The sequence below is a fragment of the Caloenas nicobarica genome, chromosome 3, assembly GCF_036013445.1.
Source record: "Caloenas nicobarica isolate bCalNic1 chromosome 3, bCalNic1.hap1, whole genome shotgun sequence".
NCBI lineage: Eukaryota > Metazoa > Chordata > Aves > Columbiformes > Columbidae > Caloenas > Caloenas nicobarica.
Window position 1 is genome coordinate 80,479,601 of NC_088247.1, and position 25,404 is coordinate 80,505,004.

Sequence of the window (25,404 nt, forward strand, 5' to 3'; positions counted from 1 at the left end):
TGCCAAATCTTGAGCCTGGAGATTTTTACTACCTGAGCTAACTTGAGTGAGCTGCATGTTGTCCATTAAGTGATTTTTTTTATGCATCAATTTTTTGGTTTTTTTTTTGTTTTGGAGTTGGATGTACAACACAGTGAATGCATGTATGTGGGAATCAGGGCATGTATAAATAAGAATGTATCTGGTTTAATTGTCAAGGCTTTGCTTAATGAGTTACAATAGTACAAGAGACAATTCCAAATGGTCAACTTAACCTCTAACAATTTTTTAAATAAGAATTGATGGATTCCTGGTAAGAACTCAGTTGCTAGATTATTTTTTTAACATAGCTTTTCTTACAGTTATGCAGCTTGATTGAGCCAGCAGAAGCAGCTTTTTCAGTTGATTCTTCTTAAGTGTAATTGTATTTTCTGTGAAAGTATAATTGGAAATGGATGATTTTTGAGAAGTTGTTGACAAAGTAAATAATGCTTCAGCAAAGTATGTGGAAAATGTTCCTGTTCTCACTATAAAATATAAAATACCTGGCTACACTGTAGTAAACAACATAAAAAAAAATTAACTACAGCTGTAGAAAGAAAAATATTGTATAATGTAAAAAAAGTATATGCAGCATGCAAATATTTTTTATGGCATGTAAGTTTGTCAAAGTGGAGAGGAGAGAAGAAATCTTGTATTAGCTCTACTAAAGTAAATGCGGGTGGAGGAAGATGAGATTTTGTGTATACAAGGCTGCCTTTGTTTCCCTGTTTTCTTTCGTCCTGTATGTGTACCTTACCTCATGTTCTTAGCCAGTCATAGCTACATCACAGTACATTTGTGTTATGTCTGTGTATGTTGGTCAGTTTTTTCAGCGTGTTCAACTACCAGCAAGTGCTCCTTCAGGTATATTTCAAAAAGTATTTCCTAAAATACCTTAACTAAATCAGTTAATCATTTTGCAGGTGGTGTGGTTTGTGTGGTGTGTGTGTGTTTGGTTTTTGGTGGGTTTTTTTGTTTGTTTGTTTGGGGGTTTTTGTGTGGTTTTTTTGTGTGTTTTTTTGGTTGTTGTTTTTGGGTTTTTTTGTTTGTTTGTTTGTTTTTTTGGTATTTTTGTTTTTAATTCTTCCCTTACTTTCTGCCTGTGCAGGAGCTAAGCCCTTCTGGAGATCTGATGAAACCTGAGTCTTCTGGAAGGCTTTGTCTCATTTCAATCTGAAAGCTCAAACACCATGACCATCCTAAAAAAACTTGGCCTTTGCATCAATGAACAAGGTTAATTATACACGGAGTGAATATTAAAAATAGTTTATGTATTGTCTTTCACAAACTATGTAATAACCAGAAATAAAACTGAAATGCTCTTAAAATCCTCTAAGACAGTTTTCCTCAGCATATTTTGGCTCTTACTTTAAGTGGAATAGTAGGTGTAGGATTTTTAGTCTGTAATTTTGGTGTTACCTTTCAAAATACTACCTTTATTTTCATTTTGGTGGTTGGTACTTGGCAAAAGCTTTTCAGCTCTCATCACATAAAAAAAATAAACAAATAATCGAAGCAGACAGCAGGAAACAAAACTTCAGAGTTGTACATCTTGTTTCATAATTTATGGCTTCTACAAGTTCATATGCATGTGCTAATTGGGAAGGAAGGTTGCCTGTGACCTTTACCTGGATTTCAAATGACAACTTTTCTGGTATGGTTTTTCTGGATTTAGCTCTGTGACCACAGCATGACTATACTTTAAAAATTTTTTTTTGTATTTTGATGAATTGTTATACAGTGTAGTCCAGTAAAGTTTGTAGTATTCTAGGATAACCTTTGACTTATTTTAGAGGCACTTTTAAAAATGACTGTACTACTGTTATAAAACTTTATAATTTAATTAATAAAGATGTTAGCTATGAAAGCATATGTAGAGTTGTAGGGTTCACAATGAAAATCTGGGGAGTTTTGTTTCTCTTGGCAATTGTTTTCTGCTCATCTATCAGTAGCAGATGTGAAAACTGGGTGGACCAGACCATTTTTAGCCTTAGTTCTTAATTTTTGGGGGAGATTTTCAGTATTATTTGCTTAGAGTGATACTCTGAAATTGGTATGCATTTTTAATATGCCTGGTCATTAAACTTTGTCTTGTAGCATTATTTCATAAGACAAATGATATTTCTAAACCAAAAGAATTTAATATGAATTTCAGTTCACTCTTTATATGTATAAGCAACTAAGTCAAAACTTTAACACAGACTTACATGGGATTTGCCTTTTCCAATATTTTATTACATTCCATATTTTTAAGAGAAATCACTTTGGGGAAAAAACCATCTTTTTGCTTGGAAATTGAATAGCCATTAAGTATATGCTCCTTAATTTTCGCATGTTGTATGCATGCCTTTCTGGGTGTACAATTATGCTGACAGTAAGGTGTTTATTGCAGTATAATTTATTCCTAAAGTACCAGACAAAAATGGCATTATTATAATTTTATATAATTTTCTTACTGTAGATAATTACATTAAAGTAATTACATCACCTTAATGATATGAGCAGGGTTGTACTATTTGACATGAAAGCTGCTGCAACCCTTATGGCAGCTTTACAAGTTACATGTAGTTGTGTATGGTCATCAGGATAAAAGGAATGATTTTATTGTACAAAATAAAAATATCATTCTAATCTCCGATGCTTTAACTTTGTACTTCATGACCCACTGGTTCTTTCATTCCTACACCCTCGCCTAGTACCATCTCGATCCTGCAGAGATTTAAGGGTGCTGAACTTTAACACAAGGAACCTCTGTGGTGTTGCTCAAACTTCATGCATCTAAATGCCTTTGTAAATCTTTGCAGGAACCTTTACTGGAAGGTGCTGCAGGACTCTCTTCTTTCAGCATTCCTGATTAAAGCCGTGCACTTCCACTTACCGCAAGTTGCGAGTCATTAGAAATTAATAATTAAAGTAGCTTTTTATTGGGCCATCTAAGTTATGCAGGCCTCATAGGAGTAACTGTGCCATTGTCAATCTTGTTCTTCTCCTGCATCAAGGTATATAATCTCCTCACTGTTTTGTACATAACTGTGGAATGGTACCCAGGTTAGATGAGCAGCCCCTTTAAGAGGGAATGTTGTTACGTTTGGCTGTCAAAAGGAAATAATGTGTCACTCAGCACTATACATATTGCTACTTTACTGAAGGTCTTTGTTCAGGTGGAAAAAATGTTGATAAACTAAAGGTGTGTTTGTAATATATGTTAGGGATGCTCTGAATATTAGCGCTATTTATAGTGACTTTTTCCAGTATACGAATCTGATTCGGTGACATAAAATTGTATTGGTATTACATATTTCCCTTATTTTTTCTCCTCTTTCCCCTTAATAGTCGGCTGACTTCAAATTCCTATTTTAAAATTCATTGCGGTTCATGGGAAATCTTTCAGCCAACTTCTAAGCCAAAAGGTTTTTTGCAAGTGGTGTCTGACAGGATTAGGTATCTGTAGTATTTAGCAATGTTTCCTGAAAAAAAATTTAATTGTTCGGAGGAAAAATATGGCCACAAAACAGTAATCTGAATGCAAATATAGTGAAAAACTAGTCTTCTTACATTCTTTACATATACCAAGTTACTGATTACATTATTGCTTTTCATTGCTGCTTGTGTCCAGTTTAATTCCTAGAAATTACTTTTTTTTTTTTTTTGGTCCAAATCTGCAGATGAGCAGCAGAGCTAGTGAGAGTAATGCTTAAATGTTCTTCTTAACTATATCTAGTTGCAATTAGGCTGCACCCACATAATTTTTCTGTTCATCAATATTCATTTACAACATTTTGCAGCACGTATATGAATGTCTTTATCACCAGAAGCTGTCTGCCTTTCTTTTTTTTTTTTTTTAAGGCGAACAAACAAGCCCCTGTTTTCTCTTGTTTTCTTCCCATTTTGCCTTGTAGAGCGCATAGGACTGTATCCAAAGCCTGCAGTGAGTGTTCAGCATCTGAATGTATTTGTGTCAAGCGGCTGCAGTGATAACGGGCTGCGGATGATGCAGTCTGCATCGTTAAGTCTTCAGGGAGCCTTGTTCTGATAAACCAAGCTTCATTCCTCTGCCGCATTTGAAAGAACAAAGGCAGCAGAAATGAGCGATGTTTTAGTCCCAGATTAGGTTAGAGAGATGCGCAATGTATGAAAGAGCTTTTTGGTCCATGACTAAAGAGGCAATTTTTCATGCGTGTTGCCTGTTTAAGAAAATGAATGTTAATATTTTGGAAAGTCTCTTACCTCTCCTAACTCCTGGCAACTTTAATCCGGGTTCAGTAACAGGGCTGTCAAACTTGTGTTTTCACAGAGCTTCCCACCTTTACGAAATATTTGCTGCCATGAAATAATTAATGTTTTTATGCTATGGCACTGCTCTCAAAAGATGTACATGGTTCTTATGTGATGTTTTTCAGCAGTGTTTTAATAGCCCAATTACTATTACAAGGTTTAACAAATAGTTGTAACAGCAATTGTTTAGGTAAACTAAAAGATAGTCTGCAATCCGTGAAATATTTAAGTGATCTCTACGATTTCAACTTGTACAATATGATACTTAACTCCTTCCTTACTGCACTGGAATCAACAATGTTACTGGTGTGAATGTCAGGACTGAGGGCACTGAAGATGTGGTATTCCGACAGTGTTGCTTTATTTGTTAATGAAGCTGTAAGGGGCGAAGTCTTTGTCCTGCTTTCCTTTTCTTGTGGTTCAAATGTACAATGAATTCCTATTGCTTTTTATCTTTTTCTACCAAGAAGCAGACGTAACTTGTATAATAAAGAAACATAATGAAAATCTCTCTAACTTTAAATAATGAGCTACTGGAGTATGGATAGCATTGAGTCTGAAGTTTTGTTTGTTCCTTTGCTTCTCTGCTGAGTAATTGTCTAGAATTGCTGCCAGCAAGGCTGGGCGGCTTCTGGCTGTAGCTGTGGAGGATACGCAGTTTGTCAGAGTGTGGGTACAGTTGGTATGTTAAGTGTTAAGAGATTTTGACCTTTTCTGATGTTCCCTATTTGAATAAAATTTGATGGTGTGCAGACAGAGTATTTTTGTTCCACAGCCTTATTTGTGAAAAGTGAGTCTCAGGTTCTGGATGGGGATTGGTAACACAGAGCACTGTTTGGCACTGCCACAAGCTTTGCCTCAGTAATTCTTCTCCAAAGTAGTCTCTCTTCTTTCCTCTTCTAGAGGGTTCGGAGCCCAATTGGGTTCAGAGCCCAATACTGCCTGCCTGCAGCTAAGTGTAATATAGAGCTTGTCAGCAGGAGCTGGGTGTGGGTAGCTTATTATGCATTTACCAAATACTGTCTTGTTTCAGCCTGAACTCCTTGACTGTGGGGTTTGCCACAACGTATGGAGACATCGGTGTTCCTTTTATGTAGTTCTTGGTGGTGTGAAGAAGCTCAGAGCTGCATAAAAACCTTTGCAGATTTAGCCCTTTGTAAGAAGGGTGCTTTGTTGCTTCAGCAGAAAAGATGAATTTAAAAGACTTCATTTCTGAACAGGTATTAAGAAAATGAAGTTTTTGGAAACCTTACTCCTAGTGCTTTAGCAGAAAAGATTTTTTTTTCTTTGTCTCATTTTGTTGTAAACATTTTTATTTTGCTAGCAGAATCACATCAAGCAAACTGTACCTGTGGTGAAAGCTATAGCGACTATAGACTTTCAGAGCTGGATTTCAGTTTCAAGAAATAAATCTTGAAACAGTAGGTATAAAACTACTTGATGAATATCTATGATTTTCACGGTTGCCCTTGAACATTGTCCAATTGGGTTTTTTATGTCTGAATTTTTTTGCTTGTAAATTTCTTTATATGAATACTATGAAAATTAAGAACAGAATTTATATAAATTAAACCAGTATTGTTTTTCCTCATGTGTAATATTTAGAAACTGGTTTTGTTTGATGTTCACCAGCGTTTTATCTTGATTAGGCCCAGACTGGCGTATCAACTCAGCAAACTAGCAAACTTAGCAAAATCTACTTTTAGGTTGGTTCATGTTGTTACAACTAAGTGAAATTTATCCCATGGTGTTCCTTAGCAAAAATGTTACACAAACACTTGTTGCTATTAAGCTCATGAAGGTGCAGAGTTCCATTAAATATTTGCTAAAATTCTTTTGTGTGGTCAGAAGTGTAGCATAGGTAATGAACAGTTGACTATTGTGATAGACTTCATACTCTACAAATCTTGCCGTAACTTTAGTATCTATGAGATGAAATTTTGTTGCAAACTTCACTCTGTCATCTCCTAATGAAATTCCAAGTGTCAACGCAACCAGTTCTATGCTTACAGCTTGTTCCTTGCTAAAGCAAGTGAATTCTGTTCCTGTACTGTTTTTGTGAAATTGCCACGATAATACAATGGAGCTGGAAAGGAGCAGTGGAATCTAAACATATTTGTACACATATCTGTTGGGAAAAAGGAGAATATAGGCTGTGATATACATTGGCAAAAATCAGCACAACAGAAAAACAGTGAGTTAGTTTGGGGTCCTGGGTGGTAATTCTCATTCCTAACAGATGAAATCTCTTACATCTAGGTCTTCTTTTCGTGAAAAAATAAAGCATGTAGCCAGTAAAAGGAAGACGATTGTGCTGTTACTTCTGATTTAGACCATTGTTTTCTACATCATGTTCTACTTAACTTGCTTTGATCAGTGTGCCAGGGGGTGGAGTATGGAAAGTCTGCAGGGTTACATTCATCTAAGTGAAACTTCCAAAAATTGTTAATGACGACTTGATAGCTAAAAAAAAAAAAAAAAAAAAGATGCAGATACCCTGAGTATATCCCTTTTTGCAGTACTTATCTTCAAAAAGAATACTATTTCTTTCTGAAGAAATATTAATACAAATTCATATTAGGATATTTGATCAACAGTGCAATGTATGAAAAAAAGCTGAGATCAGTTATTATCTCAAATTCTGCAGTAAATAAAAGCCATACTTGTGGTTTTGGTTTTTTGTCACAGATTTTAAAGAAAGTTAGCAATGTGACGGATATCTAGTTGCCACTGCAGTGGATATATTTTTTAGTTATTAGCTGAAACTGTGTTCAATTGCTCTTTCTCTGCTTTCTGGCTTCTGATATTTGTTGCTTTCAAAGTCTGTATCCAGAGGGCACGACAGCATCATGATGAACAATAACACAGCAAAAGACAGTATAACATATTTTGAGGTGTCACAGACCATATGGCCAGGAGGAACTATTGTAATTTTGTTGGATAACCTTCAGGTTAGCACAGAACATAAACCATCACTGACTAAACTCCATTCCGAATTGCCTGTAGTCTTTGAAGTGAACAGAACCAAAATCTCTGATCTGAGTGTTTTGTCCTAATTCTGATAATTGAGCTTATATAAGGTTATATATACATATCAAATAGGGATAAACATTTAGACTGAAATTGTTCTTGATAGTATTTGTTGTATGTGCTCTTTAACTTCAGAAGCTCTGAACAGTGAAGCCCTATGGAAGTCACTTCCACATTCATGAACTCTATTTTTCCTTTCTTTGTATTTACTTGGAACTGCTTTTGTGATTGCTTACTGCTTTTAGTGTGTTTTTTCAAGGCATGGTATGCTATTTTGAGAGTCATCTAACTGCATAGCATAGGAAATGAAAAACTCTCAGCACAGATTTTGGACTGTTGTGACACATTATTTTTCTAATGATAAAGAAACTAGAAGGATGGAGTTGTTTTGATTCTTGAAGGCAGCTGTAATCTTTTCTCACCTTTCCTTGTAAGCAACATCTCTGTTGTGGAGAAAGTGAAATTCAGAGTAAGACAAGTGGTGGCAATATGGATTTGAGTGAATCAAGCTTTGGAGGATGGGAGAAGCTAAGGATCAGGGCAGGAGGGAGAAGGGCTGAGATCTGCAATCTCTGTGGATTGTTGGTCCTGTGTTTCTATAGCATGTTTTTCCTGCTTCTTAGTGCTGCCACGTGCTTTTTGCCTTCTCTTTCTAATCTCAAGCTTTTTGTGAGTGGTATGTATTCTGCACATCACTTTTCCATACTGTAAAAGCACCACTGATGTGTTCCCAGATTAAACAATGGATAAAGTGTTAAGAATATGTCTAGGCTCTTAAATGAGATATGACTCTGTATTACACATAAAATAGTTTATTTTTCATATTTAAATCCTACACATCAAGTCACTTAAAAATTCAGAAGTGAAGAAGAGAAAATTATTTAAGTACTCAATATGATACCTTTCGAAGTAGAAGTGGTAGAATCCATATTATCTCATTAATAACCTTTAAAGGCAAGCTAATAATTGATTCTGTGCCAAGTGATGTGAGCAAGGGTTGTTTAAAATTGATTGCAGTGGATGAAGATTACTCCACAAGAAGGTTCTATCTTCTGCAACAAAATATAATATTTATTAAAAATAAATTAGCTGTCGTATGGCTAACACTTTGAAATAAAAGACAAATGCAAACTGGATATAGCATTTCCTTTGCTACCTGTTGTGAATTATCTGTGAAAAGTACATTACATTTAAATATGAAGAGTGTCCTATTATGGCCATCTTAATTTTCTACCTTTTTTTTTTTTTTCCTCTTCCCCTAAGAATGAAGTTAAATGCATAAACTCTGTGGGAAGACAAACTGAATAAGGTGCTGTGTATCATTTACCAATGACCACATATTTCAGATTTCCGTTTAAGTTAGATGATCAAAACAGAGCTTGTGTGGATCTCTAGAAGGGTTAAATCAGTCTGAGGGACTTAGTAATGTGGTGGCAGATGAAAGGTAAGAAAGACACAAGTGAGAGACTGTTTATGATTCAGAGCATGTGCTTTTATGTGTAAGGTCTCCAAACTGAGGAGGTTCTGTCTGGAAATATTCTTTAGATTTTCCTAGTTAGTTTAGTAAAGAAAGTTATCTAGTACATAGAAACGAATAAAAGAGCAAATAAGAAATATTGGAAAAGTAGTTGAAAACTATACAGAAAAACAGTTATTGTAGTAAGACTGATTTGCTGTTATTACCACTTCAGGAAGGTGTTAATGAAAGAAGTTCATATAAGGATATGAAACCACTGTTGTAATGACAGAACTTCAAATGCAGACAAAGTACCTGAATTATGAAAGGCAATCTGGTAAGGCTTTAAGGACTTTTCTCTCTTGATAACTATAATATTCACGTTAAAATGCTTTGCATGAACATCTCTTAGTATGTTTCCATTCTAGAAAAAGACTTGGATGAATTATGCGAAGTAATGAAACATATGGTGAAGGCTGGTCAGATGCTACCCTTGATGTGTTGCCTAATGTAAGGTGAAGATGCATGGAATGTTACTGCATTGTAAACTTAAAAATAGTAATCCTTGCTGCAGATGCAGTAGAACTGGAGGTGCCTGGAACATAAAGAAAAATTAGATGCTTTCATGAACCCCAGATCCCACTATGATGGCTTAGTTGGTGGCTGGCACCAACCGGGTCGCTTGCTCTATAAGTACTGCACAGTTAGATGATAAAGTTGTAAAGTCAGGGAAAGTCCCCTTTAGTTAATGGTATTATCACTGGAATTTGCAGGAAGTAAAGTTAAGAATAGCTTTTAAACCTTATTTTTCTAATTAAAAAAAATCATTTCGTTAGACTTTCTTGAACTTCCCTTTCTCATTTTTGTTTGTGATTTCCAGGCCTGGCTTGTAACCAACATTTTATGCTAGGTTACCCTACCATGATGCTCTGTATTCGTAATATCTTTTCTTCATTACCTATTTATCAAATCACTATGAGACAAAGTAATCTTTGCAGAAAGATATACTACTGTGTATTTGAAAAGCTATTATGAGTAGCTACTAACATAAACATTGACAATGTTTAGGAGAAAAAAAAATTCTTTCCTATATCCTGAATTGTGGCTGCTACCCACATGTCTTGTGTCAGAGGACATGGTGTCTGATGAAAACAAAAGAGGTTTTCTCTTCTCTTTGGAGGCATACTAAGATCCACAGATGAAATATCTGGAAGAATTTTCCAGGGATAAGTTACTTGTTCACGTTTTAAACTTAGTTGTTGTGTAAGACTTTTATAATAAAACATAATTATTAAATAAGTATGGTTTAGGTATACTAAGAATACATAGATATACTTAAAATATCTGTCAGATATATCCTAAAGGACATCAGAAAGGATTTAGTTTATGACAATGAAATGAGTATGTGGAAGAAATGCTCTTTTTTCATGAGTCAGCATATCAGTTTCTAGGCTTGTTCTTAAGTGTAATAGCTTCTACTTGGTGACTGATTTGTGGAATTATACAAATGTGCTGAACATGACCCTCTTGAAAGTCACAGTCTTTGTCAAATGCTGAGCAATAAAGCAACTGATTTAATTCACATATTAATTTTATGAAATTTCCACTGAAACGTGTTCTCGATTACTCCGTTTTCATTCCAGAACTGAAGAGCTAGGAGGCTCTTCAGTAAGAGCTGAGAATATAGTGTCCGTCTGCCATGCATGTAGATGACTTTTGTGCATCTCCCTAAACAGAAAATGTATAATCTTTTGAGAGGGAGGGCAGTAGGAAACAAAGGATTTTTTCCAAAATGATTGGTGGATTTAGGAGGACAAAATCAAGTCCTTTAGGTACTTACGAAAATCCTACTCTTCAGTGCCAATGTCAGACTTGGGTTGAGATTTAGAAAAAGCTGTGAGGATGGGAAGTCAGTAATACTTTCAACCTTCTGTTCTTGGAAGTAATAATGTATTGCAGTAATCATAGGGGAAGGGAGAGGAAAGAAACTATAAATCCCTTACAGCTGCTAATCCCATCTTTGTTAAATTTATATTAAATGCCTGTGGAATCTTAACAGAGAGTTTTACTGTGTGCCATTTGGAAGACCAAATGTTAATTCCAATCAGTGTTTTTTAGGGAGAGATGTGTATATTAATGTTAAGGCAAATTATGTTAAATGCATAGTGGCTTCTGTTGAGTCACAATATTTTTGCAGAGTCAGCCTGAAGTTCCTAATTGTCTTTGTGCTAGCAAAGAGCCATTACTCTTGTCTCTCGTAGAGATACGCTCTTGTGCCTGTTTCCACTAGAGGAAGGGAGCCAAAAGTAAGGGATGGTAAAGATGAGTCATCTACACAAATTAATATTCATTTTAGAGAGAAGAAAGAGCCTTAATAAAGTATATTTGTTACGGTTATTCTAATATTTGGACCAGGTTGTACACTAATTTAGCTTTAATTACAGTTGATGAATTTCTTCAGTCTTGAGCTCATGGAATGTTGGGAAAATTATTGTCCTGAAGCACCTTTGTTAAATAAGCAGAAACATATTAATTGGCCCTTATCTTGATCTTAACTGAAGGTAATAGCTTTTCCCCCTGTTTTGGGGCCGGTTTGTTGTAGCTTTGGAGGATGCAGGCTACAAAGAAATTAAAGATTTTCTTTTCCAGTTATTATTCACTTAATGAAGAATCAAAATTTTTAGCCTGCTAACGACTTTTTAGCCATTTTTATTAAGATTTTCACTTTAAATGTGTCAATTGTGTCTTTAAGTCCTCTAGGTCCCAAAGCACTTTACAGATTTCTATTTCTAATATATATTACAAATGAAAAATGGATTGTTTTATTTTTTTTTCAGCAGCACCAATTTAATATGAAATCATGTCTTCTCATGCGTGTTCTAACAGACAGGTCTTCTGATATGACCTCTTAATCTTCAATCATACCATCAGTGCTTGAAGAACCCCATGAAAGATATTCTCTTAATTTCCAGTAAACTGTTTAATTTGCCGTCAGAACTAAGGGGCAAAAGTCAGAGCGTGGCTATGGCCCTGTGCTGCCAGAGGGGTTGGTTACCCTCTGGTCCTATCATGCTGTGTAGGTTTACTCTCGCAGGTATAGAAGCATTCAGGTAATTGAATGTTGGAGCATTCACTTCCTGCATGTGATTAACTAGATTACAATCTGATTATTTCATTATTTGTTAACATGATCTATGCTATTCCATTGCATAGTAGCTGCTAGTTTTCATATTAAAAATGGCCAAGTCAGCCACGAAATCTTAGAACAGCTGCGTGGTTGCTACTTTAGCTAGACAAAGGCCATTGCCTTGACATTTGAAAATTCAAGTTATGTCATGTGTACCCTATCAAAGTAAATGCAGGATATATCTCAGAGAAATTTATCTCGTTTTTGTAACATCCCTATCTCTGGTAGTTTCCAAAAGTATAATAATAAAATATTACCACAGCCCAACCTATTTGTAAATATATGTAAGGACTCCAATTTCAAAGTTTTGAATTTACTTTTAACTTTTTATCAATAGCTAAACATGGAACTAGAATTCTTGGAATTCAGTAAAAATGTTGATCCCTTCATTTTTGCATCAGCTACCTCACTTTTATTTCTTTGAGTGTGGGCATGTACTTGCAAAGTAATATATATGATTTTGCTGTGTCATCTTCTTTTTAAGAGCAAGACTGGCAATAGGAAAAGAGTTGGTTTTCTATTTGTGTTGGTCTTGAAGAGGAAAGAATCCTGATTCTCCTCCTTCTTATACTAGTATGATAAGCTCAAAGAACCAGAGTGTACTTGCTAGCATGAAGTGAGTTTAAAACATGCAGCACTGCGTATTAGTATCAGAATTGTATCATATATTTTCAGTAGCTGTTCGGTCAGGGCCTTTTCTGAAAGGTATTTAGGTTTTTAATTGCATAGCTTACATTTCAGCAGTTTATGTTGTGGGAGCAATACCCTCTGCAGTTGCCTACAAGACTTCTGGCAATTATAACTATTATGTACCTGGGAAATTTCTATGCAATATATCTATTCTTTAATAAACTTCTAACTTCTTCGGAAGGTGTCATTGCAGAGATGTAAAGTGGTTCTCAGAGTGATACCTGAGGTTCTCTAGTGGTCCCTTTGTGGTCCCTGGGAACATCTGATTAAGGCTATTAGAGAGTAAGTAGGAATAAGAGATTAATAACGTAGGATTACAGCACTTGGCAAAAGATCATGGACTGATTAGAGTATATCTAATTTCCTACTAAAACCTGGCCATTACTCAGAACTTTGACAACTGACCGTCTTTCTCAGTTTCTCCATTTTGTCGCTATACATAATGGTATTGCCTTCAACTCTAAAGCCACTTTTAAGAATTATATTTTCTTTAAGTGCATGGCAAGTTAGAAAATTTATGCAAATATTCCTTATTTAATATTAGAACATTACTTTTAGATTGTTTTTAATGGAGAACACTTTTGCATATAAATTATCAGTGCAATTCTCCACTCTGCTGTTTGGGGTGAACAGCAAAAGACAAAGCTTTTAGATTGGGAGGGTTAAATGTATTTGATATAGATGGAGATGAGATGCATTTCCACCCATCATGGCTTTATCTCTTTTAGTATCTGAATGATATTGAATTTGACTTAATGCTTGTTCGCTACCTCTGTTAGCTTCATTTTTTAAGGTCTTGACACTTTTATGCAGGTTTTCCCTTGACAGAGCAGCATATTGACATCTGTCTGTTTTGTTGTTAAAAATAATTTTGGACAGATGTTTTTTCCTGGAATAAACTGCAGCATATGAATATTGGGTACTACGGAAGGAAAATGTAATAGCTAGTAGTTAATATTTCTTGGTTAATATTCTCTTTTTTCACTGTACCCTCCAAGCTAGTCTGTCGTCCATTTGTTGGTACAGATAGAATTTCCATAATCATCTACCTGTTTTGCATCTAAAGTGAATTTAGATTTTATGAAAGGCTTCAAGAAACGCTCCTCAGTGACAGATGTCTGTCTGAGCATCCTGCAGTGTACATGGGATATTTTTTTCTGTTTTACGTGCTACAGTTCTTCCACTGAGAAACCACATGGATGAATGAGAACTAGTTTTCATGCTGGTTGGTGGTTTTTTGGTGTGGTTTGGTTTTTTTTGTTTTAGCTGCTTGAAGATATTGGCGTCTCAGCTAAGGTTACTATCAGGAATACTAATTGAATTTTGCTATAGTAGTTATTTTTAGGTGGTCCCCAGCAATGAGAGAGATTCCATAGAATCATAGAATAGTTTGGGTTGGAAGGGACCTTAGAGATCGTCTAGTCCCAACTCCCCTGCCATGGGGCAGGGCCACCTTCCACTAGACCAGGTTGCTCAAAGCCCCATCCAGCCTGGACTTGACCACTGCCAGGGATGGGGCATCCACAGCTTCTCTGGGCAGCCTGTTCTGCTGCATCACCACCCTCATGGTGAAGGATTTCTTATATCTAATATAAATCTACCCTCTTTCAGTCTAAAGCCATTATCTCTTGTCCTATCACTACACACCCTTGTAAAAAGTCCCTCTCCAGCTTTCCTGTAGGTCCGCTTTAGATACTGGAAGGCTGCAACAAGGTCTCCCTGGAGCCTTTTCTTCTCCAGGCTGAACAACCCCGACTCTCTCAGCCTGTCCTCATAGGAGAGGTGCCCTGTCCCTGTGATCATCTTTGTGGCCTCCTCTGGACTCCATCAAACAGGCCCATGTCCTCCTTATGTTGGGGGCCCTAGAACCGTTCCTTGGATTTTTTTTTTTCTGAATCCAGGTTTTAAATAAAACATTTTAGCCTTAAAGAACGCACTTCTGAAGAAACTGGTCTCATCAGAAACTGTAAACTTTATGAGGTCCTTGTGTTGCTTAGACCTTCCAATAGTCAAATAAGAACTCAAACCAGAATAAATGCCTCAACGCTGTGTTGGTATTTTAGGTAAGTATTTGATATGTTTTTCTAGTCCTAAAGTGTGCCTTGTAGAGCAAAAAATACTGTCTGAGAGAAAGATGCTGGGGGCATCACGGCCAGAAGCAGGATGGCCGCCTTCAGAAGTGAGCGCAGGGAGGCAGCAGGGCTGTTCTCTGACTGCTCTCATCTCTCTGGCTGTTGTGTGGCTGTTCCATCAAAGCCTTCATTTGAGCAGCCAAATGTGGCTGCTGTGTGTGGAGGTGTGTAGTGGCATATGCTTAGAGTAGTGGAGTAAGCACTATATAAACTGATTCAGTCAATCAGTAGCTCAGGGCGGGGCCTACGTAAGATGCCCTGAAGATAAAAGCTACAGAGAGATTTGGGTGTTTGGGAGTACATTCTCAAAAATCTGTATTTGCTGAGCTCCTGTGCATTTCGGGTAGCTGGCTTTGCTCTCATCTGTGGAAGGAGCGCTAAAGGTTCCCTGGAGAATGAGATGGATTAATGCTTCTCAGCTCTGATTGGAGGTCTCATCACCCATTTCACTGCTAAGCAAAGAGAGAGTATTCTTAAATTGCACTCTCAAATTTTGTGCTCTGTTTTGTGTGCTTGATTGTACTTTACACTCATCTTCAAAAGTACTGAATGTATGCACCACCAGCAGGTGTCATTTTGTACCTGGTATCTTGGAAAGCCACAATGTAGAAGTTGTGGTAGTCTTCTATCTCTCCACATGGTGTAATACATCCACAACTCTACTGGAGTTAGAAGTTGGAAAATACTAGCTTTCATTTCTGACTGATACTCACCACATGAAAATAGCTATAATACATCACCATAGAAACAGAACAACTTCATACCTTATTATTTGCATGTAACTTCATGCAACAGCAGTCACTTTTTCAAATACTAGCTGTTTAAAGTTATTTTATTAATGACAGTTTTATGGGTATCTGTTGGAATCTTAATTATCCCTGTTGTTGTGTTTCTTTTTTTACAAAAAGACAGGAACTTTAATAACTGTGGCCAAGTAAATAACAATGTTCCTTCATTTTAAAAACAAAACAACCCTGCCCCCTCCCAGCCCTAACCTGCTGATACTTACTACAGCATCTTTTAATGTGCTGTTGTATGCTACTATTTACTGTTTATATCTATGGGGTTAAATATTTACTTTAAATCTTCTTGGAGGACACTGAGTTCCTTGCACTCAACACACATCTTTACCAAATAAAAGATCGCATTTTGATTTGCTAAGTAGAGCCTGGACAGTGTTAGTTTTCCTTGTAATGGCTAGTGAAAGGAAAGCTTCGCACTCTCACAGTTCAGCACTGAAATGAAATACATAATTTATGAACTGACAAGCAAGCTTATAATGTCTAATAGAATTTTACTTCTTATTTGTATGCCTTATGCATGTCTGTAGCTACAGAGGACAGAGAATGTACTATTTAGTTGGCATTTTATATAGATGCTGCTTTCCGTGAGACTAATAATAATTTTGTACTTCAGCATTCTAGTATCATCTCTGAAATCTTTTATGCATATTAATTAAGTAAAGATTCCCGTGAAGAATCATAATGTTTAGAAAGAAAGGGGATGTTTTGAATCTAGTGTTTACCCTCCATTCTTTTTTTTCAGTCAATTACTTCTGTTTCTACAGAGCCATAACAAATGTCATACTTGCTGATATTATCTGTTCCCCCCACTGTTTAAAAAAATGACTGTGGGGAACATTAAGTAAATGCTGTTCTGCAGCCAATGCTCTGTTTAGACTGAATATGCAAGATTTATGCATTACACTCTCAAGGTTTATTTGTATATAATACTGTATGGGTGCCTCTTACATAACCTTGGAAAACATGTAATAATATTAGACCAAGGTAGGCAATCAAAAACATGAACAATAAGGGTTCATGAAGCCTATCATGCCAGGCAGAAGAGATTCACGATTTTTTCCCTAGGTAATGCATCCTGCGAGCTACACATCTGGATTTCTTATTTTAATATGTGGTGAAGAAATAGACTAAAATGTTCAAGCTAGCAATAGGGCAGTTTGAAGCCTCTAAGAAAGTTTGATAGAATGAAAAGTGTTATATCTTGGGATTTTGATATTCTTAACAAAAAATACTTTTCATGTTATTGATATGTGAGTAGACCTGAAAGAACTTTTTCCAGTTGCAGTTTGTAGCAAAGGAAAAGCAGCACTTGCAGTTATTCAGTAAGCAAATTGAGGGATTTGAGAAGAAAAAAAGCTATGCTAAATACTTCTACCTCAAAACAGTGGGTGAAATTGTTTTGTCACCGATCTTGCTGCCGAAATTGATCTCTTACCTCAGGTTTGCAAACCCAATTACAGATTCAGCCAAGTATCCCAAAGCAGAAGAGTGCTAATTGTGACATTAAAATGATTCATGCAGCTTTTTAATTGTTGAACGATATTAAATATGAAGACATAGATTTCATTTCTGCATGAAATTAAACAACAGAAATCTCAAAGATCATTTGCAATTAAAACTGATTTATTTTGCAGTTTTAAAGTAGTAAATCATGTGTTGTATATGTTCCATTCAGACTATTGATCTCCTGATAGAGGAATACTAATGCTGTTGTGGAAATTGCTATCAAAATCAGTCCGTTCAGGGAAACTGAAACCGAAATTAAGCAGAGGGAAGTATCATAGAGAACTTATTTTATGAGGTAAATGAGAAGATTCTGGCTGATTAATGCAGGAAAATTTAAGGCCAATAGGAAATTGAATTGCTCTGAGAGGAATAATACATCAGAGAGGGAAAAAATAGAATTATAGAAGCTCAGGAACTTTTTGTTGTATGAACATATACATTGGATAAAAACAAAATGTAGGTGGAAATCTAAATTTCCTAACCATTGTAATGGCTAGCCTTCCTGTTCAGATTTGTGTAAGAGAAAGCGGATGCATTTAAGATGGAGGGAATTTAAGGGAATAATATGATTTTATATCTACAATAGCAGGGGATTTGTTCATTGACCCAGGAAATTCCTTGTAGCGTCTCTTCCTACATCACAAACTTTTCCATTCTAGGACCTACATTTTTTTTTTTTAATGTTGCATGGTAGAAAGTATAGTTTAGCCACTAGACATGATTTCTGAAAGACTTTTATTAGATTGTTTGCTTTGTCATAGATTTTCAGTGCTTCATGCAGGTCTTTTGATTCCCCATGCTGAATACTACCAGTTTTGCTTCACAGTTGTGTTTTAAAGGTGGTATTTCAGAAGTAGGTCTGAGGCACTTGGGCAATTAATCATTTAGGAACTTCATGTCACACAAGATCTTGCAACCCAGCTGTCTGGGGCAATTACTTCTGCTCTGACAAAAAGTGAACAAGTGACTTGTGGGTGGCACTGCCCAAAGCTTCTCTGCAAGTTCAGGAGGAGAAGGGGTATAGGACTCTCTATAAGACCCAAGAGGCAGGTCTTGGTGCTTCTGCTGTCAGGTAGGCAATTCACCTGGGGACTTTTACAAATCTAGGGCAGCTCTACTTTGCATTGGATTGTCACTGAAAGCTGTCAGAACAGCTGAAAAGCCTCTGATAAAAGCATAAAATAACACCAATGAAAGGAATGGAACCTATTAAGAGCTGGCTCACCGAGTCTGAGCCAAGCAGGGTGCTATGGATAGTCTTGAGTTCCTGGAATTTTGCAAATAAACCCAGCATTGATTGGTGACAGAAACGTGACAGATTTACATGCTTCTAAACAGGCTTAGTAATAGGTCTGCAATCAAGTGTCATTATTTTAATGTAATTCCCTGCACAGAATGATTAAGAGCCTTTATTAGCTTTGTATCACAAAGCCCCAAAGCTAAAGATTGTCAGAATGAAGGAAAAGAATGAGTGTAATTATGCTTTATCCTTTGTATACCTCATTGTGCTTTCTTCTACGACTTAGTTGTCCAAGTAAATTGAGAGATGTGAAACTGACTGACATTTGAGGGTTTGGTAAGTTATGGATAGCCTTGTTGGCCCTGTTGTGGCCTTATTTACAATAGTGCCATCTTTTAAAAATATTTTGTGAATTTACACAGACAGCAGTGTTACAGTATGTGGAAGTAGCATATTCTTATCCCAATGCTAGGGATAAGGAACTAAGACAGTATTTGCTGTCTTCAGAAAGGAGAAAATATTTAGTACATTACCTTGGCCAGAAAGCCATCACTTCTTTGTATTTGCACTGCCTGTTCCAGCTAGTTGTAATATTTGAAGAGTTGATGGGCATTCACTCACTTTTCCTGTGATACAGCATTTGTAAAATAGAACAAATTCCATTTGTCCTATTACTGTATCTGAGTAGTGAATGAAAACAGCAGCAAGCTGCTGAAGGATAGCTGTGGTGTCCCTGTGGATGGCAGCTGTGCTGCTTGTCTGCTGGAGTTGCTGCTTGGTCAGGACTGAAAGGCAGCTTTTAGCTCGTCCTGGGGAAGGGACCTTCTGCTGCCAAGTTACAAGTTCTTTTTGCTCCCTTCTGGCTGAAGGACAAGTTGATACTGTGAGTTCATACTGCATGCTTTATTTTGAGGAGTGAGTGGAATTACTATTCTTATTTTCCACTGTTTTCCTCGCAGAGGGAAGAAAAGTAAGGGTGGCAAAATTAGAAGAGCTAGGCTGAATCTCTTTATTTCTTATATTTGCGTGAATAGGGCCGTGATAATTTAGTCCTAAAAATACCGCCCCTCCACCCCCTTTATTTCATGAGACATTTCAATTACTATTAGTATTATAAAAGCTCTTAGTGTATGTGCATGTGTATTTGTATACAGTGTGTTTATAGAGTGTTAGCCCTTAGAGACATTTATCATACTTCACATCCCCGTTATGTTACGCACTGCACAGATGCATAACAAAAATCCAGCTCTTGCTATGTGTTTATGTCCCAAGCATAAAGCAAGATAGATTCTAGAGGCAGGTGAGACGTAGACAAACACGCAGCAAAGGCACATACACACACACAATTATCTTTGTGATCCCCTCACTGATTGCTGTGCCTGTCTAAAGAAGGAGCAAACACTACAGTGGGAGATTAATTTTTCAGCATGAGTGTCTGTCACCTTTCAAGAGCAGTATGATCAAAGCTAATTTTGAAGCAAGGCAGCATTTACAGGAGTCTGTTTTAATTTAACTAGGCCATCTGATTTTGCATTCTCTACGTAAGGATAACATTAACTTTATGAGAATAATTCTAATGCTTGTTAATGAAATAGCTACTTGCTCTCTGGGAGAAATCCTTTATGTCTGGCAACACTGCTGCCCTTCTAAGAGAAACTGTCAATTTGAAAATTGTATATAATGCAAACAAACAAATGTCATTAGTTTTATTACTAATGATGACTTAGCCTTCAAATATGCTCTTAGTGGCAGATCAGTCTTTGTTTAGAAGTTGCTTCAGGATCTCCTTTTCTTTCCCTGAACACAATTGCATAGCAAACCTCTAGCAACAACCACCACTGGTCCCTCTAACTCTATATTCTGATGGTGGCAGCAGAAAGTGCTATTTCAGGATGGCATGTGAGTCTGGACTCTTTTTACAGTCTGTTCTCCTCATGTCTTCAACATCCGTAGTTGTTGCATTGGGCTGATGCTCCCTACCTATATACCACCCTGTGAGAAATTCCAGAAGTTAACTATAGAGACTGTGTTTAAAAACAAATAAACCCCTCCCCCCCAACCACAAACAAACAAACCAAAAAACCCCAACCAAACAAAAATGAACCCTGCAAAACAAACAAAATCCACAAATGGGTAGAAGTGGGAGAATTTCCTTCTGTCTGTTGTAAACTTTGCAAGGTTTTCTTCAAATTCTTCCCCCTCTTCCCCGTATTTCCAGTACATTTGATCTATCATGGTTTATGTGCTTTCCTCTCCCTGTTTGGACAAGCTTCCAGGTTTTATTTTTTTTTAATCTCAGATTATCTCCTTTAATATTCTGTTGAGCTGAGAAGGTCTTTATCTGTTTGTTTGGTTTTCCTTTAAGACTACGGTAGGCAGTTTTATCTGGCCATCTAGTACAGTGGTTTTTGAACAGCCTGTGGGCTGTTTGCAATCTTACTTGCTTTTTGGACTACCTCTTTTGGGTTTTGTTCATTAATTTTGACTATGTGCCATTTCTACATCATATCCTTTATTGAAATTGAGTATCATTATGCTGAATTTATTGGTGTTCGACATTATTTTTTTCAGTGTTAATTCTATTTGTGTTGTGATTACTCTTAAAGATCAGTCCTTTCACTTACAACTTGATCCAAGCCCTCTGCTCCACCAAAAGCCTGAAGACCGTCTCTTCTTGGGGGTCCTAAGACTAGTTTTTTAGCAACTAGTCACTGCATCCAAAAATTGTATTTCTGCATCTTGTCCTTATGTGACATTAGTCCAGACTGCATATGGGTAGTTGAAATTTGCTGCTGCTGTGTGTCTTGAGTTTGTTGTGTCTCAGATAACATCTCCTGATCAAAACCATTGCTCTTGTCAGGCAGTTTGCCTTATGGTCCCAGTACCTTTTTTTTTTTTTCCCCAAGATATTTTTAACCATTTTCTTTTTTATTATCCTTTATATACAATCTCACTCTTCCACCTGCAGATACTGTTCTATCATCCCTGAAAGGCTGGTAGATTGTGAGTCTCGTATTCCACTGATTATATGCCTTTCACCCTGTTTCTCTGGCACCTGCTGTGTTGGGGTTCTCATTTGATCCTGGCAGTTCTCCTATCTAACATATATTTAGGCTTCTAATACTGTTGTAGAAGCATTTATAAGTTCTGCCCATGCTGCTTTGTTTGCTATTGGTTGTGCTAGTCAGAGGGCATTGCAGGTGGTCTGACTTGCCTTTCCCATTTATCTCTTATTTCCCCGATTCTGAGCGTATGTCCTGTCATCACCAGTGTCTCATGGTTGCCTCACACATGGATTTGGAGGCATTTGAGTTTGCTACCTAAGAAATCGAATGTAGCCTTCAGAACATCCCACCTACACTTCCCTTCTTCCCAAAGTACCCGCAGGGATGTTGACCATGAACACCTCTCCTTCATGCCCAATTATACCTCACCTCTCAGTGAATCTCCCATTGCCACCACTGGCTTCTGCCTATTATGGGATGTTCCCACAGCAGCAGGAGCCTCCTGAGGACAAGAGGATGCTGCAGTGCTGCCTCTCAGTCCAGCATGAGCTCCGCTACTGCTGCAGCATTCTCCTGTATCTCATGTATGGACTTCTTTATGAGGGGTGCTAAAGTAAAATATGCATGAGACAGGAGGGATATCACTTAGTTCAAAATGTGACCAATGTTTCTTTCAATGAACCTATATGAACACAATTTTTGTATTATTTCATAAGAAACTAAATTGGAACAATGAGAAGTGAGAGTGATCATGGTGTAAAAGATGCCTGTGCTTTGAATACGTTTCTCACGTGGTTCTTTTGCATCAACTATTCATGCAAAAGAAGATGAGGTAGCTCTGTGATTGTACTGAAGGACAGGTTTGGCCTAATAGGAACAGTTTGTCATAAATCTGAACTATCTGAATATTTAAAATGTATTCCTTTTTAATAAATCTTGAAACTATCATGAATTCAAGTAGTTCCTTTAACCTATGCCAACATCACTTGTTCTGATTCAATATATGTGCATTTTTTATACAAACCACATAATTGCTTCTTTTTATTGCTGCCCTATGCTGATATCTTCTGGTATTGAAAGAGTGATTGTTGCTTTTCCATATCACTAATTCCAGCATTTTAGTTAATGCTTTTTATTAGCAAGGCGAATAGCAAGGGAATAGAATTTGTTTTGTTTGATTTAAGTTATATAATGAAATGGATATATATTTCTATTAAGCTAAGTCATTGTTCTTAAGCAGAAAAATCAGCTAGAAGACAAAGGAAGTATCCCTCAGAAAGTACCATTAATTCTGAGAACACAGTAGGGTTAACTCCGAAAAGAAGAAATGTGAATGTATAGAAATATAAGCATTATAATATTGATCCTTTTTAGATTAGGTAAGGGGTGAGGGAGTTATACGTATCTTCTGTATAGTTATCTTTTTAACTTGTAATGTTTGAGTTGGTTATGGTTTCTTGATGAGGCTAGAGAAAAAAAAATGAATTTGAGTTGTTATAAGAAAAATATTGCCTCTTTTTTTTTTCCCTTCATATACCTAGAAAAAATTCTTGCACAATTCAGAATACTTAAAACTGTCAGATTTTTTTTCTCTACAGTCAATATTACAAATGATTGAAACACACTGTCCAGTTTTACAAGTGAGCTATAACTGTATTTCAATACATCTATGCTTCACAGTATTTAAGATGCAGCTTTAAATTTTAGTTCAATGTGTTTATTACTTGGAAATTATACACAATATAGAGGCCTTACAACTGGGCTATCTTGAAGAGTGAAAATTTTATTTCCAGTAATTGTGTCTTAAAAATTACATTATGAATCAGAGCATTTTATTAAGATGATTTTGCCAGCTTAAATGAGAAATTTGTTTTTGCTATGCTGTGTCTGAAATCACATATGGAAACCACTTAAAGCCTAGATTAATTCTGTTCGTAGAACAACACTGTCATAATAATTGTTTCTTATTTATTCCTTTGATCTCAAATTGCTTCGTAGAAAAAAGGAAGAGCCCTTTAATGTGAATGCGAAAACGAAGATGCAGAGAAGTGGCATGATCTTGTGAGAATATTGGACTCTGAATACTTTAATAGAGCGAAAGTGTATATATTGACTTGTCTATTCACTGTCTCCCATCGGAGCTGTTCTGTTTCCATCTGTGGCCAGACACAGCCCAGACTCAGCAAAACTTTTTGGCTAACTTCCCATGTATTTGAAGCAATGTAAACACTGAACAGCTAAATGCTTTTTTGAATCCAGGCCTCTGGAGGCAGCTTCTTTTCTTTATTTCAGAATGCTTCAAAAGAATTCTGTATATTACAAGGCGATTACTCTCTGGAGCGATTGATTGAATTGCTGAAGACCAATCAGCTGCCTGGGCTACTGGCTGGGCTATTTGTTTGGCGTATTGAACTCCTGCAGATTGTTACACGCATATTAGAAGAGACGAATTATTTTTGTGATGTTATTATTGCTCATTTTGTTGCGTAACTAACACAATGTTTGCCTATCAATTTTTTAAATTGATTTAAAGTGTATCCAATTGTCCAAGCAGAGTCTACATAATCCCACAAACAGTCCACTGTCTTGTGGGGAGCAAGGCCCGCGTAAAAGAGGTTTTAGTGTCCTAATAACTTTTAAATGAATGAATCTGCTACTTCAATAATGAGAAGTTCTGGCATTGCAATATTGAAGTCGAGGACCCAACCATCAGCCATCCTCCATCCAGATGACATATTATGACTTTCTTGTAAGTTGGTCTGCTGGATATCAGGGCATTTCCCCTTGGGCCTGTACATGAGGAACCACTCTTATACTGTCTTCTGGAGAACCAGCATTATTTCCTCAGTTCTTTCATGTACTGTTTTTAAAATCATGTTTATTATATGCTTCATTTTTCAGAGATGCTTGCAATTGTAATGCATGTTTGGCCTCTATGTTTAAATGTTCTCATTTATCTTTGCCAGTTTTTTGGCTTATGAATAGTGTTTTGATTTCTAAGGGTTGTCTGTTGTTTGGCAGTTAGTATTAACAGTTTAATGTTAAATTTGCATAATAGCAAGAATGACTTAAGCACTTTCATTTCAAGCAAGAGGAGATATGGTTTCTTCTGAGAGTGGAAGAATGTAAAAGGAAATGGTCTATCATGCTTTTATTGGTTCAGTGTCTTTTTGCAATTAATAAGAGTGTACCTATAATTGTGCATTTTCTATAATAGAGAACACAGCTTTTCATGAAAATATCACTATGCTTAAAAGTGTGGAGGCATTACTCCAATCTTCTTTTTGCTGAAAGAAGGCAATGATTTACAAAAAAAAAAAAAAAAAGGAAAAAGAATCTTTTAAAAATTAAAATTTTACCTTTTTAACTTCATTTCCCCCCCCCAACAAACCTTTTATTGAATTTCAGCAACTCTCAAGTGCTAAATTTATCAAAAGACAGTTTAGATAATTTCCTGCTTTTGTGGCTTTCTGCAAAAAATGTATAAATTATTTCTCCATAATCTTTTATTATGCTGAGCCCTGGGAGTTATTACTAAGCATGCTTGAAAGTCTTCCACAACTTGCTTAATTCTGCATATCTCCTGTTTTGTGATTGGATTGGACAAGACTAGACAGCAAACACACAAATATTCTCTCCTTCCTGTGTTTTCTTGTTCTGCTGCCCTCACTTTTCTTCCTTCTATGCTTTGTAAAAGCCGCTTGATAGTATTGTCTTGGAGGATCCTTGGTCACGGGTTGGTCTATAGCATCTTCAGTTTGGGGCCTGGGATGTGTGATTAGTTTGCTAAACTGTGTTTGGGACAGATGGCTGCAGTGATGTGATAGTGGTGACATGGCCACGTATTGTAAAGCTTCCAGCTATTGTGGCTATTTTGTGCCATTGGATTATATTGTGCTTCTACTTTCTGCTGTACCCTTTGTCTCATAGTCCTTTAGTTTGAAGAATATCTATTTCCTTTATATCCTCTTCAACCAGTGAGAAGTTTGTTAATCTTGCGCCTGTGTTTCCCATGTGAGTGAGTCAACAAGGGCAGTTTTTGCAGATTTTTCTTTGAAC

At 36.5% G+C, this 25,404-nt stretch overlaps 1 protein-coding gene across 1 annotated transcript in view; it reads left to right on the forward strand.

Annotated features, from left to right (window-relative positions):
* The window catches only part of RYR2 (ryanodine receptor 2), a 364,098-nt gene that overhangs the window by 12,443 nt on the left and 326,251 nt on the right, over positions 1 to 25,404 (forward strand). The gene's annotated exons all lie outside the window — the stretch shown is intronic.